This window comes from Felis catus, chromosome B2, assembly GCF_018350175.1.
Source record: "Felis catus isolate Fca126 chromosome B2, F.catus_Fca126_mat1.0, whole genome shotgun sequence".
In the NCBI taxonomy this organism is placed as follows: domain Eukaryota; kingdom Metazoa; phylum Chordata; class Mammalia; order Carnivora; family Felidae; genus Felis; species Felis catus.
In genome coordinates, this window is record NC_058372.1 from 12280888 (window position 1) to 12298666 (window position 17779).

The following is a 17779-nucleotide window of genomic DNA, read 5'->3' on the forward strand; positions in this document are numbered from 1 at the left end:
CAAATTTTATGGTAACTACATTACAAAGAAAAAAAAGAAACATGTAAAATTAATCATAACGCTATATTTTATTTAATCTAATATATACAGAATATTTTCATTCCAACATTTAATCAACACGTAAGTATTGAGGTGTACATATGTGTGTGCATGCATGTATATGCATGTGTATGTGCACGTACATACTAAGGCTTTTAAACCCAAGGTATATTTCATACTTACAACATATCTCGATTTGAACTATTCAAGTCCTGAATAGCCACACTGGATAGTGGCTACAATTTGGAGGGCGGACCCGTACTGAGGCCTTTGTTTTTATTTTTAATTGGAGACAGAATCTTATTTAAAATTGCCTAATGTGTGTACTGTTAAGTTACAAACTGCTGGCAGATGTGTAATACAGAGGGCTTAATTTCCCTCTTGACTATTGGTGATGTCATCTGCATTGCCCCAAACCAGTCCTGCTACAGTTTGGTGGAAAGTCAAAAAAGATGATTCAGGATCTTTCAGAGTCTCTGCTATGCACAGAGCCCAGTGACTTTAGTTTGGGTGTGGTGAGCTGACCTCAGAGTCTATTGTGTGAGCAGTTTTCACTTTTGTTTTTAGTTTATTTTACTTTTCCGGTCGCCCCAGCTTTTTGTTTCGGAGTGCAATCTAAGGAAGGCGTATTCGTTCTGCAAGTACACTCTGATTTGCTCAGATTTTAAAATGACACATGTAGGATCACACCCTCCCTATAATAGCATGGTCAAAGGTCTGTCAGTGTTTCCATTAAAAAGTCAAACTTTCCAGGATTTATTACATGGCCATAACAAATGGCTCCAGGCAGAAACTTGGCAAATCCTTCTTTAACGTAGGAGGAGCGGCTTTTTAACAATTTTTGAAAAGGAAAAAAATAAATGTTTACCATGTGTATTTACTCATGTGAGTTTTTGACAGGAAAGACATTCGGATAAAATGCACATCGTATCTTTGTTTATACAAATTTGAAATATTAATATTAGCTTGTAAGTCAGATTTTGCTGAAGAGTTATGCAAACTGCCCTCCCCCTTTGCCAAATTTTTAAGACTTTAGTATTTGATTCTCACATTTGTAAGTCTGACGAGTATAATGATGCGGGGAGGTGGTGGACCAGTTGACTCTGAGACGTGACGTTTCATCGTGGTAAAAATGGACAGTTTCAAAAGATAAGACTTGTCATGGTGGGAATTCCTTGCAGACAGAGATTTCTTACTCATCTATATTCTCATATATAGGGCCTGATTATTGTAGATGTGCAATAAATCACTGCCAGGCAAATGAATGATAAATACATAAAAAGCAGCTAGAGAATTAAGACAGAGCCTCTGTTCATAAGTGTCTTATTTAAATATTCACCTATTAAATATTCACTATCTAGTAACTTGGGAAAAACTTTAAAACTACAAAAAACATGCTGCCAGATCTTTAATGTCTCTGTGTTCTCCCTTCTTTCTGAACACCTCAGTGGATCATTAGAGCAATTAAATGACCAACGCCACGAAAGCACAAGCTGTTTCCACAACTTTATTGAGGCTTGGCTTTCTCATGTCTTATCCACCGCCCAGGAGTGTTTGAAGATGCGACACAGAAGGCTGTGGGACGTATGAAATGCTGTATAGATGTAATTGAAATGTAAGTACTCACCAGTGCAAACATTAAGGATAGTCCCCTCCCCAAATTACTGTGAGAGTAAAACATGGTGAAAAGCGCACATCCTTTTACCAACATATTTGCCTCCGGGATGAAACCGATTTATCTGAAGTAGTGTTGGGTTAACGGACGTTTTTAAAACAAACAGGAGCTATTCTTAGAGTTACCTTATTCTGTATCGCACTATTTTTTCCCTAGTTTTACGGAGAAGTAATTGACATACATCAGTGTGTAAGTTTAAGGGGTACCACATGATGGTTTGAGTTGCATATATTGTGAAATGGTCATGTTTATCTTTATTTTTGACTGGAGAAAAGCAAGGGGAATTTTTCGAGGTATGACTTTTGAAGTCCACTTTAAAAAAAAAAAACGAAGTCTCAAACTCAAAATAAGTGTATCTGTATTCTATTTAACTTCCCGCCTGTTCAATTATTTAGTTGTTATAACCTGGTAAGCTGTTTGCGTTTGCTTGGCTTTGTTTTGTTATGAACTATGGAAGAGGCTACTTCTGATGAAAACATATACTACGCTTTAAAATCCTTTACCATTTGGAGGGCTTGTATGCTTGTTTTATTAAGCACTCTTGTGCTCCCTCTGCTGCCGTGAAGAAAACCTTCACATTCAAGACCCCAGGACACTCCTCAGAGTATCCACTTGGCAATGATCATGCAGACGTTTGCATTCAATTGGGGCTTTTCTGAAATACGGTACCATTTGGCCAAAGCATTAAACGTACTAATGTTTCGTTAAAAAGTGCAAATTAGTTAAAAGGGGAGGGAACAAAAGAGGAATAAATAGAAGAATTATGTTCTGCGTCTGTGGGCCAATTCACCTAGACAGAGCCCTGTGGTACAGACGGCATTCTTCATACTACACTGTGCTTAGGAATCATCAGGGTTGCTGGTTAAAAGGCAGATTGCAATTCAGTAGGTCTGGGGTGGAACTCTCGTACTGAATTTCCAAAAAGCTCCCGGATGCTGCCACGGCTCTGAAGATGAGGCTTTTCGAAGCAAAATGTAATACATAATTATAGGATATCGTATTTACCCAATAGCCCTCAAAAGTAGATACTATCAAAACAACGAAGTAGATATAGGGGATAAAAATGATTTTCCACGGTGTTTGAGCAACGCAGAACACAGAGTAGGGGTAAGGCTCAGCAGGCCTTATCTCTCGATTTCCTTTAATTTTGAAATGTGACTTAAGCTTATATGAATACAATAGCAGGTAGATGAACAGGACCATAGTAGCCTATACTTGCTACTAACTTCTTGAAAGCCCTGCTCTTTCCCTGAGGCTTTATCTCCATCAGAAAATCTTGTTTATAAAGAGTCAGTTGTTTGTGATTGTTGGCCGTCTGAAAAGAAAACGTTTCAACACTAAAGGTAATGAAACTGTATCGCGAGAATACCATTTAAGCGAGACCTCGCAGGAAGGAACAGTTACAGACTTTCGTGGCAGTTTATGGCTTTAATCTTAATGGCTAAGAAAGGAAATGACACATTTCTTATTAATTGTCTTTACTGTTTGGGTAATATACATATTTAGCCTCCTTAAGGGAACATTTAAATTAATTGACTAACTCTAATCTGAGTTATGTGTTTTAATTTGTTTAAGGTTGTTAAAATAACTTAAATTAACTGCCTGTGTCAATGTAATAATTAAAATATTAGCTGTTTTTTGGCTGAAAATACTCTCAATGGAAGATGTCTAAAAATAGAGTGGAGGTGGATCGGGCAGTCAGAATAAAAACACCTCGGCTAAGCCAAAAACATGGCAACCAATATTTTCTGTTACAAAAATATTTTAGATGAAGTTAGTTTTTATGAAAGCTGTCTCAAACAGAAAAGGGGAGCAGAAGCTCTCTGTTTATTCGCAGGCCAGTAATAATTATATACCTGCAGCACAAAGCATACGTCTCTTCGGTGCTGAACCAACTGCTTCTGATCCTTTCAGGAGCCCACTCGGCCAAGCAGGGGGAGGGAGGAGCTACTCCCCACTCACGTTCTGAGATATTAGCCTTCACCTTGACAATGCTTGTCAACAACAAAACACCAGGAAGAGCCTTTTCAGGAAACTGATTTTAACTGTCCACTAGAGGCTGTAATGAGACCAACAATGCCACTTTAGACCAACCTGGGGTTTAAACTGTAACAAGCATTGCTTTTTAAATGGAAAAAAAAAAAAAAAAAAGAAAAAGAAAAAGTTGTAGAAACGAGTAAGAGTGAACAGTAGTCTTATTTAAATAGCCACGTATATGTGCATGATATTTCAAAATGCGAGAAAAGAATTATTTCCGGGGCTCCACACCTTCCTAGTTGTTAGCAGGCTTATTTTTTATTTCTGGAGCACGTTGGCTCTACGATACAGTTGTTTCAAAGCTGACACATTTCTCTGGGTGATTCTGTACCCTGCTTCGGTTGGTGACTAACCGTTAGGTCATAAGCAAACTCAGCCAAAGGTTTCTCAGATACAGCTCACAGTCAATAGTGGTGGCTTGCAGAGAGAAACTTACGTGGAAAGATCGTGTTTCTAGACACTTGGTTCTAAGCACCTGAAAGAGGTCAAATGCTGCCCCGACACCTACTGGTCTTCCAGAATTATCTGCAGCAGGGAGAACGCCGCACCGAGCTCCCTTCCGCATGGATGTGCCTTCTCTTCCTCCAGGTGCCACACCTGTTGGCAAGGCGCACCCTTCCACATAAGATTTCCTCCCCGGGATGCTAGCACCCAGCGGTGGTACACGCGGAGGGGGCGGGGTGGTGGGCAGTTGAGAACCGCGCTTGAAAATTGAGCGCAGAGGAAGTTCTTCAGCGTGGATTCACCAGAACTGCCATTTGATGCTCGGTTTGCTTTCTGTATCTCCTGCGCTGGTTACCTCATTTCCGATTAAATTAATGATCCCGAATTAGCTGCGAGTGGAGCGCGCGGGTCGTCTTCCAAGGCGGGAGCTGGGTACTCCAGTACCCAGGGCAGATTTGCAGACCTGCAGAAAACGAAGAGGAGGTGGCGGTGTGTGTGTGTGGGGGGAGGGGGGGTGGCAGGGAGGGCACCCGCTTTCCCTGGCAGGGAAGGTGACGGTGCACATGCGGGGGAGGGGACCCTTCAAACTTTCCTGAGTTGCACGCCGAGGCAATCCCCGCAGCCCCGTGGTCCTGGTTCCGGAACGAAACCGGCTTGGAGGGCTAACGTGCACGGCGATCCGAGTTAGTCCTCTTGGACGATTCCCGGCGCGCCTGGGACGAAGGGCACGTCGGGATCAGACTCGCCCCCCCCCCATTCCTCCCCCTGGGGTACTTCGCTGGCTCGGAGCTGAAGCCCGACACCCCTCGGAGAGTCCTCCTGGGCGCCCCGAGTTGCACCCCGCGGTCGCTCGGTCCCCTCCAACTAGGTGCAGGGGCCCGGGGAGGCGCGCGAGGACCGACCGGTCACCGCTAAAATTACCTCATCGCTTCAGCTCCCCGCCCCTTTCCCAAACCTGGAAGAAGCGTCCCCTCCGGCCTGAGTCGCCCCCCCCCGCCCCCCTTCCCCTCCCCCCCAGCTGCCGAGCCGGTTCGGGCCACGCGCCGCCTCCCGGGGGGCCGCGGAGCCCCGGCAGCGCGCAGCCAAGGGTTAAGGGCGCCGGCCGGCCGGCCGCCGCGCCGTGCGCTCTCGGTGCTCCGAGCGGCTCGCCCTGCCGCCCGCCAGAGGGTGCCCCCCCCACCCCCAAGTCGGATCCTTGAGCTGCGGCGGCGGCAGCCAACTGCTCCATATTTGGCTTCTATTACACATTTACATACTGGAGCGAGCGAGCGAGCGAGCGCGAGAGAGCGCGAGGGAGGGAGGGCGGACGGGCGGAGGGAGGAGGGAGGGGAGGGGAGCAGGGGGGGGAGGAGGAGGAGGAGGAGGACGAGGAGGAGGAGGACGAGGAGGAGGAGGAGGAGGAGGAGGAGGAGGAGGAGGAGGAGGAGGAGGAGAGAGCAGAGTATACCGCAGACATCATTTCTACTACAGTGGCGGAGCCGTACAGGACCTGTTTCACTGCAGGGGGATCCAAAACGAGCCCCGCGGAGCAGCCACCAGAGCTACAGCAGCCGCAAGACACTGTTTCTCTCCCTCTGCCCCCCCTTCCCCACGCAACCCCAGATCCATTTACACTTTACAGTAAGTGGCTATTTTTTTCTCCTCTGATTCTTTCTCCCCCCTCCCCCATTCCCTTCGCCCCTTATTTAGATTAAAATTTTACCCCTACCGCTGCTCTCCCGAGAGGGGCAAAAGCAACAACCAGCAAACAAACCCCAAACCCCAGTCGCCGGCACAGAAAACAGCTGGAAGAGGAGCGAAGGGAAATCGACGCGTCGTGTTGTGTTGTGTTGTGTGTGTGTGTGTGTGTGTGTGTGTGTGTACATACAACCTTCTCCCGCTCCAGCCTCCCGGGCCGACACCCCCGCTCGGGGCGCAGGGACTGACGGCAGGGGGCTGCCGGGCCGGTGGGCGCCCGCCAGGCGAGGGGGCGCGCCCGGGTTGGGGGTGCGGGCGCGGGCGCGGGCGGGGAGAGCGGCGGCGGCGCCCCGCTCCGGCGGCTGCTGGTCCGGCCGCGAGTGCGGAGAACCGTGTCCCCCTCCCTCGAGGTGGCGTAGGGGTAGGCGGCGGCGGCGGCGGCGGCGGCCGGGGGTCGCGCTGCCCTCCTCTCCCGCCGCACCCTCCCCAGCCCTCTCCCCTCGGAGGGCGGCGGAGCGAGTGGGTCTGCAGTAGGGTTGGGCTCCCCCCTCCCCCGCCGCGGGTGGCCGCCCGGGCCTCGGAGCCCGGGGCGGGGGGTCTCCCTGGCGGAGGCTGGCCTCGCCGGGTGCGCGGCTACGGGCCGGGACTCTGCGCGCGGCCGGGCGCCGGGCGGTGGGAGCGCGGGGGGCGCGGAGGGGTGGGCGCGGGGGGAAGCCGACGCGCGGGTGCCGGGCGCGCGGCTGGAGTGGCGGCGGCGGCCCTGCTGCCGCCGCCGCCGCCGCCGCCGCCGCCGCCGCCACCGCCGCCCTGTTGGTGCGGCCGCTTCCTGATCATGTGCGGCGGCCGCCGCCCGGAGCCGCGAGCCCGCGAGCGCCCCAGCCCGGAGCCGGCGCCCCCGCCAGCGCCCGCGCGGCAGGAGCGGAGGAGCGGCGGCGGGCGCTGCCCCGCCGGCGCCGGGAGTGAGCGGCTGCGCGGCTGCTGGGAGGGTGAATGAAGCCAGGAGGAGGGGAAGGAGGAGGCGGCGGCGGCGGAGGAGGCGCTGCGGGGATTGGGATGCGCCCTGGAGCCCCGCTGCTCGCTCACTCTGGGCCGGGCCGGAGACTCCGCCACTCCCGCGGCCGCCGCCGCCGCCGCCTCCTACGTGGTTCCAGCGCTGCGAGCAGGCCGGTCCCGCAGGGGGCAGGGAAGGGGCCGGCCGGGCGGAGCGAGAGGTGAGGCGGCGGCGGAGCGCGGCGTGAGTGTGAGTGAGTGAGTGCGTGCGTGTGTGAGTGAGTGTGTGTGTGTGTGTGTGTGTGTGTGCGTGCGCGCGCGCGGAAGGGGGGCGGCGAGGCCCGTCGCGGTGGGGAGCGGCCCCTCGGTGGCCACTTGGCTGACTCTGCGGCGCCCCGACCCCTCCCCAGCCCTACCCCCACCCCACCCCACCCCACCCCCAGCCCTCAGGCCTCCTTCCTAAACTCCGGGGCTTGTGCTTTCATTTTATTTCCGACCACGTAGGGGGCTGACTGGGAGCGATGGAACAATTCAGGTTTTTCTAGGGAGACTGAGCGAGGACCTTAGTGGGGGGTGGAAGTAGGGTGGTGGTGGAGATCTTGCCAGAAAGCAAAACAAAACCAAAAAAAAAAAAAAAATTCAGTGTCCAAGGACCGTGGGGTCCGGTTCAACCCCGTGGCCGTTTTGTTTTGCTTTCTTAGTATATAATCCTGCAGATAAGAGGGTAATATAAATACTTCGGGAGATTGAGAAATTGCTGAAGAGTAGTAAGGGCAAAGAAAAAAAAAAAAGCCAGTCGGAAGCTGGTTATATAATGCGCGATGTGGCTAACGAGAACGGCAAGCTATTTTTATTTTGTTTACCGTATGCTGTGCAGTAGGGACTCCTCCAAACTGGTGCTGTCCCCGAAGAGATTCTGAGCTTCCCTGTGCGAGCCACAAGATACAATTAGCAAAAATTGGAAGACCCTATTGCGCCCACAGAATAAAAACTACTGGCTTAGAGTGGCATACGCCCTGCACATCCTTTCCTACGTGCACGGGAATGTGTATATGCAAATAAGTTCCTCCTTTGGCAATCTAGTAGTCACATCTCAATGACATTTGTGTTTTGTAATGCAGGCTGTTCTTAATATTTAAACATTGTCGTTACATATCGTACAGAGCAGTGGGTAGTTACTTGATGGTTATTTTTAGGCACAGCCCCTTACTTTTCCGACGGTGTTGGTTAAGCCTTTTCTGTTTGGAAGGAGCCCTGCAGTTCCTAGAAGCCCCCGTTAAGCCCACCCTGTGGTGTATTTGTAGTTTGATACTTGGGCTTTTTTTTTTTTTTTTTTTGAGTGTGGCATGAAGCCTATGTTTGAGGAAACCACCCAAGAGAAGGTTGAGAAAATCCTGCACATGAACTCTTGGAAGGGAATTGCACCACAAGAGCTAATGCTGTGGCATTTAATCTCCTCTGATTGCCCTCCAACTGTGCATGCATCAGTCAATATTTTAGCAGCTCCGCAGACAAATGGGCTTGAAAGCCACCTTCTAGGACCCGCAGAGGTTGAAGGGCTCCCCTGAACCTCCCGCCCGCCTGTCTTTCTCATCATGTAGATACGTGTCAGCGGTATAGGTTTTCCCTGCACTTACTCCGGCCCTGATCACTCCTGTAATTAGATCGGGCTGCCATGGCAACAGACAGTGTTCCTCGTCCATTCAGGTGGGTTTGTCTTGTGCCTGGACTATACTCCAAGTGTTTTATGCCCAGTATTTGTGCTGCTCAAGTCAGAGGAGAGGCTTCACTATTTCAGTCGCTGCTGCTTTCAGCCCTTTGGACGGGCGACACTGAATGAGGCTTCTAAGCTACTCAACTTTTATAAAGGAGACCAACAAGCTGTTCTTGCCCGGTGCAGGATGGAAATGCATCTCCCCAGACAGTGAAAGGAACCTGGCACTCCTGCTGATGTTTATTGTGAACAGATCAACAAGTATTTGGTACTTGTGAGAAACCTTCCAGAGTTTCTAAAGCAACATTTCTTTTGCAGTCTGGTGCCTTTGGCCTGGCAGGCCCTTAACCCCTTCAGGTGTGAAAGCACCTACAGGACTGGTTTTCTGAAGGATTTAACTCTGCACAAGTGATTGATTTAGGAAGCACACCCACATTGTCACATTTCAGAACTTTACTGTTAGAAGAGCCATTATAATAACAAGAAATGGTACTGACTGCCGGAGCCATTCTGAATGGATGCATTTTTTTTTGAATGTATACATTTTTAATTTGGACCTCTTAGCCATCCAGCATCTTTTACATCTGTGATAGTAAGTTCAAAGGTTTTTCTCTCCGGTGAGAGATGATACAGGCCTGTAGCTAGTAGACTGACCACGGGGGGTGCTTTTGCACAATAAACAGCTTGTACTGTATTTTGAGATATAATTTAATGAGCGTTTAATAATTCAGAGAGCAGTAGTTTACTCTTTGCATTAGGACACTACCTCATTAAGTCCGCTAGGCAGAGAAGAGTAACAGAGAAAAAGGAAAGAAAAGTAGCTTTGGTTGCTGAAGCTTTCTGTTCCTCAGGAAATCCACCTAAGCGGGAATATTTTAATAATCCTGCTGTTTGGAAGAAAAAGTAATTGAGAATAATAGTGTCTTGATTTGGTTGTGATCCTGCCAGTGGGTTTAGAGTTTTACAGCCCCATAGCTAAATTGGTAAACCCTTACTTTCCCCTGGGGTAGGATTCATTCCCCCGGGGCGGGGGGGGGGGGGGGGGAGGTTTACGGCTCTCTCCCCGTTTAGTGGGTTTATGCCCTGGGTAACTTGATTGTGGCCTGTTCAGATCAAGTGTTGCTGTGGTTAAGTTAAAAGGAGCTATTTTTTTTCTAGGCTGTAAATAGATGGGAAGCAAGGATATGAAATAAGGTCCAGAAGTTTGAGTTTTACATGCTTTGGAGGCCCTAGGTTATATTTGCAGCATACAGAAGATCTCTTCACTTGCAGTAAAATGTGAATGCATTTTTGAATGCTAAAATAAGTATGAAAAGTGTTGGTTGATTGGGAACTGTGAAAGTCAATATTTTCCTGTCTGGATTTCGTTTTAAGAGGGTTTGGGTAACAGAAGTGATACTTTGTCGGAAATATTATAGCTAGGCTCCCGGGCCTCTGAATTGTCTTTCAGTCTTGAAGAAAGATTCAAGACAAACTCTTTAACCACCAGATTATATATCAAGTGCCTGTAGATGGCCTTACATTTCAGTGGCTGTGAGTCTTGGGCAAGGCCAGCCTTATGAGAGTAGTGAAACATTGGTAAACACATTTCAGTGAGTCCAGTATTTATTGTCATTGTAGAGTATAAGGACTTACATTCCTTTTGTGTAATATGCCTTTATTTATTTATTTATTTATTTATTTATTTATTTATTTATTTATTTCCATTCTGAAATGTCAAGTGGATTTTACTTTTGCAGTTACCTTGGATGACAGTTGGCTGATTACTAACACACTGTAACAGCGGCTCATTTTGTTTCCTGGGAGAAGTTAGTCAATAAACGTATTTTATGAAAACCCTGGAAATGAGTGTAGGGGTGAATGTTAATTCTTTCAACTACTGTTGTGTGTATGTAACAACATGGTTTAGACTCTGAACAACTTAAAAATCTTGCGTATGTGATGGGGCATAGGGCGAGAGACAGGATATCATTTTTGGGGTGGCCCTAACTAATTTGATTTCCGTTGCTTTTTCTTTTCAGAGTTACTCAGTAATTTGAATGATTGGCTTCTGTGAGAGATTCAGATATATACAAGCTTAACTGCTTCAAAGAATGGATTTAATTCCGGTCATACTTTCAAGGTTACCAGAAGCAGGCCCTCCTTATTTTGTTAAAAGCATTGAAAATAAATGAATTGTAGAAATCTCAGCAGAGATCGTAATTTCTGTCCTAGGGCATTACCCACAGGACTGCTCAGTTTTAAGAATGAATTTTGCAGTCCGCAATTCTGCTGTTCACATTTTAGTTTCATCGAATTCAGCTCAATAAAATGCTCATTGAAAATTTCTTTAAGGGATGATATAATAGTGAGCATGCTGATTGCTGATGTAGAGAATTAAATTTTTTTTTAAGTTTATTTATTTATTTTGAGAGAGAGGGAGAGAAAGAGAGACAGAGGGAGAGAGCACAAGCAGAGGAGGGGCAGTGAGAGGAGGAGAGAGAGAGAATTCCAAGCAGGCTGTGCACTGACAGTGTGGAGACCGATGCGGGGGTTGAACCCAGGAAGCGTGGGATAATGACCTGAGCTGAAACCCGTAGTCCGACCCGTTGCCAGCTGAGCCACCCTGGTGCCCCTGGAGAATATTTTTAAATGTTGGCTGAAAGAGTTGTAATTGGATCAGGGTTTTGAAGAAATATGTATAAGAAAAAGATTTTAGGTAAATAATCTTTGTTTGTGGAGGCCGTTTGTAAAATCTTATCCCTGTTTCATAAATGATGTATTGTTGTCTTTATCAGTGTAGTAATATGTTTTGTAATCCTGATAGACATGAACTTGTCAGGCTAGTGTATTATCAATGTTTGTAGTGCAGATTAGCATCCCAAATGTACTATAACACGTTTAGAACTATCGCAGACAAAAGAGCGACAAGCATTGTATTTTCTTTGATACGTTCGATGTTAGCAGAAACGTCTCATTGATTTTTCTATAACTTTTAATGCATATCATTTGCGGAGTAATGAAAATGCAGTGGTAATTGCCATAATGCAAGCAAAAATGATATATCCTACCTGAAAATGACTTGTCAGAAAATTCATTGTAGTGTAATCAGAATTTGAGACTTAAGGGGGCAGAGGTTCCCCTGATCAGGCTCTTTTGATTCAGGCTAAGAGGAACTCTTATTTATTTATATATTATTTCTTCTTTACTATCACATCAGTTTTATTCAGGCCATCTTTCTTAGCAGTCTTCCGCTATTCACGGAACTGTGTTAGGTGGTTCTGCTGTGCTTTTGAAATACGAAGGATTCTATTTTTAGTGTGTGTGTTGTAGAAAACATGCTATAGGTTATTTCTTTATTTATTATTTTTCGCATCTTGTTTGTATGTTTTTGCAGTGAATCCACCCTGCCTCGCTGTTGTTCTTGTGTTTCTTCCCTCTGAGGGAACAGCAAGTTATGTTAACTCTGTTAATTACTCTAACTGGTGCAGCACCACAAATACCTGGGAAAGAAGTAGGCATACCAGTGTGAGGGTAAATTAATATTTTACAGCCTTTGCATCATGTTTGACTGTTCTGTGCACTTCAGCAGAATAGGAGGAGACTGTAATTTGGACTCTATAAAACCTTATCTGCCGGGTGATATGTAAATAGGACTGTGTGCACACACACAGATACACCAGCAAACACTGACTGTTAGCTCGTCAAGCGAGTGCTCTCTGCAAATCCACGGTGCCTGCGTCTTGCTCAGAAATGATTGTCCAGTAGGTTGATGCTTCATTTGAGAGGTTACTAGAAAGAAACAAGAAAGCAGGTACTGTGTAAGAGGAAATCGAATTTGGTGAGCTTCTCTTTAACTTGGCCACCATTTATATGTGTCACGCAGCAGGCTTCTTGGTGGAGGGACAGACTTAGTGGAGTCTTGTAAGGATTTCAAAGATACTGGAATCTAGAACAGCTTACCTACTTTTTCTCTGCACTCACGGATTACGTGTGGAGAAACCAATGGCTAGAAAACTTCTTTTGCATTATTAGTCCGGGGCGTGCAATAGACGCCTAAATAAATACTTGGTGAACGGCCTGGTTAGAAGGAAGAACGCTTTGGCTACTGTTCGTTACTTTGAAACGTGTTGGAAAGCGATCGAGATTAGTTTCCTTTCCAGCTGGGCCGTCCTCTTAAAAATAGTGAGTGTGTGTGGATGAGAATAGTCATGGCTACCGAGATGTGTTGCCATCCAAGGATAATTGGCTCATTTACCTGTTTACGGATTATTCACGTTGGAGATTGTATTCATAACTCCAGAATAGTTTCTTTCTGACATCCAATATAATCCTGGGCTTTCTCCCTACTTCTGTTACCTGGCGTGGGCTTAGGAAACCCAAACTAAATTTAAAATTAGCCCAAACAGCTAATCAGAGAGGGAAAGTCTGCCCAGCAATGACCAGTTTGGGGGTTAGTTTACAACTGTGCTACTGATTCTTTCTACTTAATGTGGACCGTTGGGGATGATCAGTATTTGAAAACAGTATTTTCATAGGGCTGAAAACTCTGTGAGCAGATCAAGTCCTCAACTTCTTCCATTTCTATGCTTAGGTCTTTACCTCACAAAAACTACAAGCACCAGGCTCCCTGATGGAAAGGTATATGGAAGATTCATTCATTCTTTCATTCATCCATTCACACATTCACTCATTCATTATACGGTGGATTAATTTTTACTTAACCATGCGCAAGGCATTTGTGGCAACGTGAAAATGAAATAGACCTATAGTCAATAAGTAAATAATTTCAAGTTCAGCGGAAGGTCTCGCGGAACACTGCATACTTTTACAGTGTTTTCTGCACTTGATACATTTTTCTATCCCATTAGACCAGTATGCTGATGACTGTGCTGTCCCATGACTGCCCTTCTAGTTGCATGTTGATAGTAATATATGCCATATTAAAATTAGACTTCGGCTCGATTACTATTCAATTCATGCCCATTTCACCAGTTATCGCTGTGATGACCAGCATGTATTTATCAGATGATTGGTTAGGATCGTTAGAGAAAAGAATGCCAGTTCGTGGCTCAAACGGGGCGACCAAGCTCTTAATTTGATTGAAGGGATGACCTTTTTGTGGGTTGGCCTCCCTCCGAGCCCTGTTGGATAAAACCAGACCTGCCTTTTGGACTGGCTGGTAGCCGTAGTTTCCATAACACGAAAATGCAAACATTTGATGTCCTTGAGGGTCTGGGTTTCGGTGTACAGACAGTTTAAGGTGGAACTGTTTTTTTTTTGAAGCCGTCTGTTCTGCTTCTCATTGTGGATTTCTTCTCCCGCACCCCCTCGACCACCGCAGGAGCATCGTGCAGAAAGTCGCCAGGCCGGTCGGTGCAAGCCGGGGATCTGTGTGTCATCCTTGTAAGACCGTCTCCTGCTCCACGGCCACTCAAGGGAAGTGCATCCCGTGTCAGGTGAGAGTTTTTGCTTCGCTCATCTAGGTACCATCTGAGGATAAGGTCTGACCCGGAAGGTCACCTAGTACCCACGCTTTTGCACGCTGTAGACTGTTTGCCGCAACTGCCTTTGCACACCAGATCCAGAGGGAGGTTGAGAAATTGCCACGAGACTTTTTAAAAACTTGGCTTCAATATCTCTCCTGTTGGTTTGATTCATGTGGTTCCTGAAGAAGTCCACGTTTGAGTTGGAGCCGGTTGCTTGACCGTTGTGTGGTAGGCTTGAGTCCCATCGTCTTTGTCGTCCCCTTTCCATAATGCGGTGAGACTGTTTTTCTACCCAACTGTTACCTTAAGTCACGGTTTTCGTGGTACAGCGATTCAGGTGTGGGGAGACAGAGGCCCATTTGTTCAGCGGCAGCCAGGATTTGTCGAATCTTGAATTTCTTTGTGTCTGTTTGGATTTTACAACTTCCTGATTGCCTCACGTACAGTAAATTTTTCTGGCCTGGAGAGTCATGCCGACGCAGGGTGTAAACAGCGTGGATGACTCATGGTTCTCTATTGAAGAGAGGACAAGAGGATCCTGCCTAAACAAAATCGGGAGACGTGGAAGTTAGACAGAAGTTGGGGCAACAGGGCTTTGAGAGCACTGGTGGGTGCAACTGAAGGAGATTATGACATAGATCTCCTCTGTCTGTTTACTTTGGGAACAGTCCTGCTGGACTCTTTCAGAGGTTCCCAAGCCTGGCTGGGCAACGGAATCACCTGGAGGGTTTAAAAAGGGGGGGGGGGGGAAGGATTGGGGCTCCACCTCCTGAATCCAAATGAACCTCAGTGGTCTCTCGGAATCATAGTGATGCTCTGCATGTTTGAGAACTTCTGGACGAGGTGGTCTCTGGGCAGCTCTTCCCGGTCACGTGCCATTTGCTTACCAGGCAGGACGCGGGTGTGTTGTTCCTATATACCTCACGTATCCAAATCTGGATGTGCAACCGATTTGTTAGGAGGCGGATATTTGCTGTACCAAAATGTTCATTCTAAAAATGATTCACCAGGAACACCTGGGTGGCTTTGTCGGTTAAGTGCCCGACTTGGGCTCAGGTCATGATCTCACGGTTTGTGAGGTCGAGCCCCGCGTCGGGCTCTGTGCTGACAGCTCGGAGCCCGGAGCCTGCTTCGGATTCTGTGTCTCCCTCTCTCTCTGCCCCTTCCATGCTCACGCTCTCTCTCTCTCTCTCTCTCTGTCTCTCTCTCTCTGTCTGTCTCAAAAATAAATAAACGTTAAAAATAATTAGAAAAGAAAATGATTCACCAGCTTTCTTTAAATAAAGAGCTCCCCCCTCTACACCTAAGATCCAGTTTTTAAGCTGCGGATAAATTCTGTGGCATCTGGGATAAGGGCACCGGCTCCAGAAGCAGCCTGCCTGCCTGTGGAACCGCTATTGTGTCCTGGAAAGCCCTAGAACCTTTCTGTGCCTCAGTGTCTTCGTGTATAAGGTGGAGATAAGATTAGAACTGTTTTCTAGGGCTGCTGTAAGAATGGAATGAAATACGCATTTGCTGGGTAGGATAGTGCCTAGCTTATGGTTTGTGATCTGTGAACCTAAGTTGTCTTTGCATACGTGCTGCCGAAGCGAGCTCTGCACATAAGTTTTATCTTTGTGATCGTGTAACTTTTCTCTCGACAGAATGATTGTAATGTTCTTGTTTTCTGGTGGTTGCTCCTGGACCTTACATGACTAGGAACAAGTAAATACACTTGTACCTTGATCTTTGGACCAACGCTGTAGACATTTGCAGCTTTGTAAAGCAAACGAGCCTTTTATTTATTTTTCTGAATTTTGTGTCAGCCCCACCCTGTTGCTGCGATAGAATGCACACGTATTGTTTTTATATTGTTGCAGGGTGAACTGAGAAGTTGCGTGCACAGATGGAGTGGTTTGTGGTCTGAGTAAAAATGAACGAAAACCTGAGTCGCAGAAAGGGTCGTCAGTAAGGTCCTCTTGGGGGATGGGGCAGAGGAGGGAGGCAGTTATCCCAAACACTGTATCCTTGAGAAATACCAACGGGGTCCTTTGCATTTTATTGGCTGCGGTCCAGGGAGGGGTTGTTTCAAAGGAAATAGAATAATAGAATAATAGAATACCCCTCCCCCCCAGAGTTACGTGCAAAGCTAAGCCTCTTAAGGTCTGCAAGTGTCAGCTGCATGGAAAGGGGTGAGATGCCTCACCACTCCTTTATCTCTTTGGGGTATTATCATTTGATATGCTAGGCAGAGAATCCTCACCTTCAAGTTTTGGGGAGAAGTAGTTTGATTGCATACGTGGTTAAAACACACGCACATTTTTTTTTTTAATGTGCGATGTTTACAAGAGAATTTTATTGTGGAAAAAAAAAAAAACGGGCATCAGAAAGTCCTAGCTCTTGGGTCAGTATGTGCAGCTGAGAAGACACCGAGGTTTTTATAGTATATTAAGCAAGTCCAAGTGTCTTATGAATACGTATTGTATTACCAACATAGTGCAGAGTCACCTTGAGTTTTAAGCGGCTGACATTTTCTGTGATTGCATTGAAAGGAAGCTTAGAAGCATTATCTAAACATTTTGCATAAAAAACGGCCCCTTTATAATCGTCACAATTGATGGCTGAACCCAAGAAGGGGCACGGTACCATTCGTGCGGTATTCTGTTATATTCATTAAGTTGTTTTTGTTTTTTAATGAAAACCTAGGCTGCAAGTATTTCTGGTTCTGCTTCCTTTGTGCATGTGATACGGCTGGCTATGACCTCGCTGGTTCCCAGGCGCTCTCTGTGTAAAGAAATGATTCATTCATTCATTCACTGCATCTTTTTTTAAACTACCACCCGGTGCTGTGGGAATGAAAACGAGTAAGAGCTCCCAGAACGAGGCTGCCTTCTTCGTGGTCAGGTAGGGGTGAGGAGAAATGCCCGGCAAGACCTAACGAAAGCAGAATGGGGTGTCTTGCCCTTACCGGGGTTACGTTCTGATATGGAAGGAGTTCACAGTGACGCCGAGTGGGATGGCGAGGAAAGACCGGGAGGAGGAGGGCTCCTCGGAGTTCAGCTCTTGAAGGCTGGCCAGCATTTCTGTGGGGAGAGGCGGCTGGAGCAGGGGAAGACCCGTGCAAGTGCCTGGGACGTCACTGACGAGGTCATTCTGGCTGAAGCCCAGGTGCAGGGGGGGGGGGGGGGCGTCTGCGTTGTAGACAGGGCGGGGGTAAAATTGCGGGGAGAGGTCAGGTCTGGAGAGAAGCTTGGAGGAGCCAGCCGCAGAGCCGACTTTGCGATCGGGAGTTCTTGCGCCTGCAGGAAGTTCGCCAGGCGGGAAGCGAGGAGGGCCGTGTTTCGGGGCTGCCGTCAGCAGGCGTGAAGCGCACGTGGGAAGAGGCGGGAGGCAGCGGCACGTGGGTGCAGCACGGCCTTCGGGTGCTTGGCCTTGAAACCCGAGGGGAAGGGAAGGCTGGTGACAGGCTGGAGGGCGCCTGGGGGGATAACGGGGTCCTCTCCCTGGAATCTCAGATGCCTTGCCGAGGACTGAACTGCAGCTCAATGAAATCATGTGCAAACCTTTCTTCCTTTAAGACCTTAAGAAAGGAAGGAAGGAAGGAAGGAAGGAAGGAGGGAAGGGGAGGGAGGGAAGGAAAGGAAGGGAAGGGAGGGAAGGAAGGAAGGAAGGAAGGAAAGAAAGAGGGAAGGAAGAAAGGAAAGAAAGAAAGAGAGAAACCTGAGCTAATTTTAGCTAAATCTAATGTGTGTATGA

The 17779-nt window shown here is 47.3% G+C and overlaps 1 protein-coding gene and 1 long non-coding RNA gene across 15 annotated transcripts in view; one reads left to right on the plus strand and one right to left on the minus strand.

The window, feature by feature from the left end:
• Nucleotides 1–3987: 3987 nt before the first annotated feature.
• On the minus strand, nucleotides 3988–5178 carry LOC109499549. Its single transcript, XR_002156857.3, has 2 exons — nucleotides 4784–5178; nucleotides 3988–4658 (listed from the first exon to the last, which is right to left on the minus strand). It is a non-coding gene; the product is annotated as an uncharacterized LOC109499549 (long non-coding RNA).
• A 415-nt stretch (nucleotides 5179–5593) lies between these two features.
• Nucleotides 5594–17779, plus strand: part of ATXN1 (ataxin 1) — a 415607-nt gene continuing 403421 nt past the window's right edge. For 5 of the 14 annotated variants that reach the window (XM_045057079.1, XM_023253646.2, XM_023253652.2 and 2 more), the window contains exons 1-2: nucleotides 5595–5815; nucleotides 13900–14014. The gene's annotated coding sequence lies outside the window, so the exon portion shown is untranslated. Of the gene's footprint in view, nucleotides 5816–6945; nucleotides 7084–13149; nucleotides 13197–13841; nucleotides 14015–17779 lie in introns of those variants that run through there. The other 9 variants (XM_045057078.1, XM_023253654.2, XM_045057080.1 and 6 more) reach the window with 5 other exon arrangements.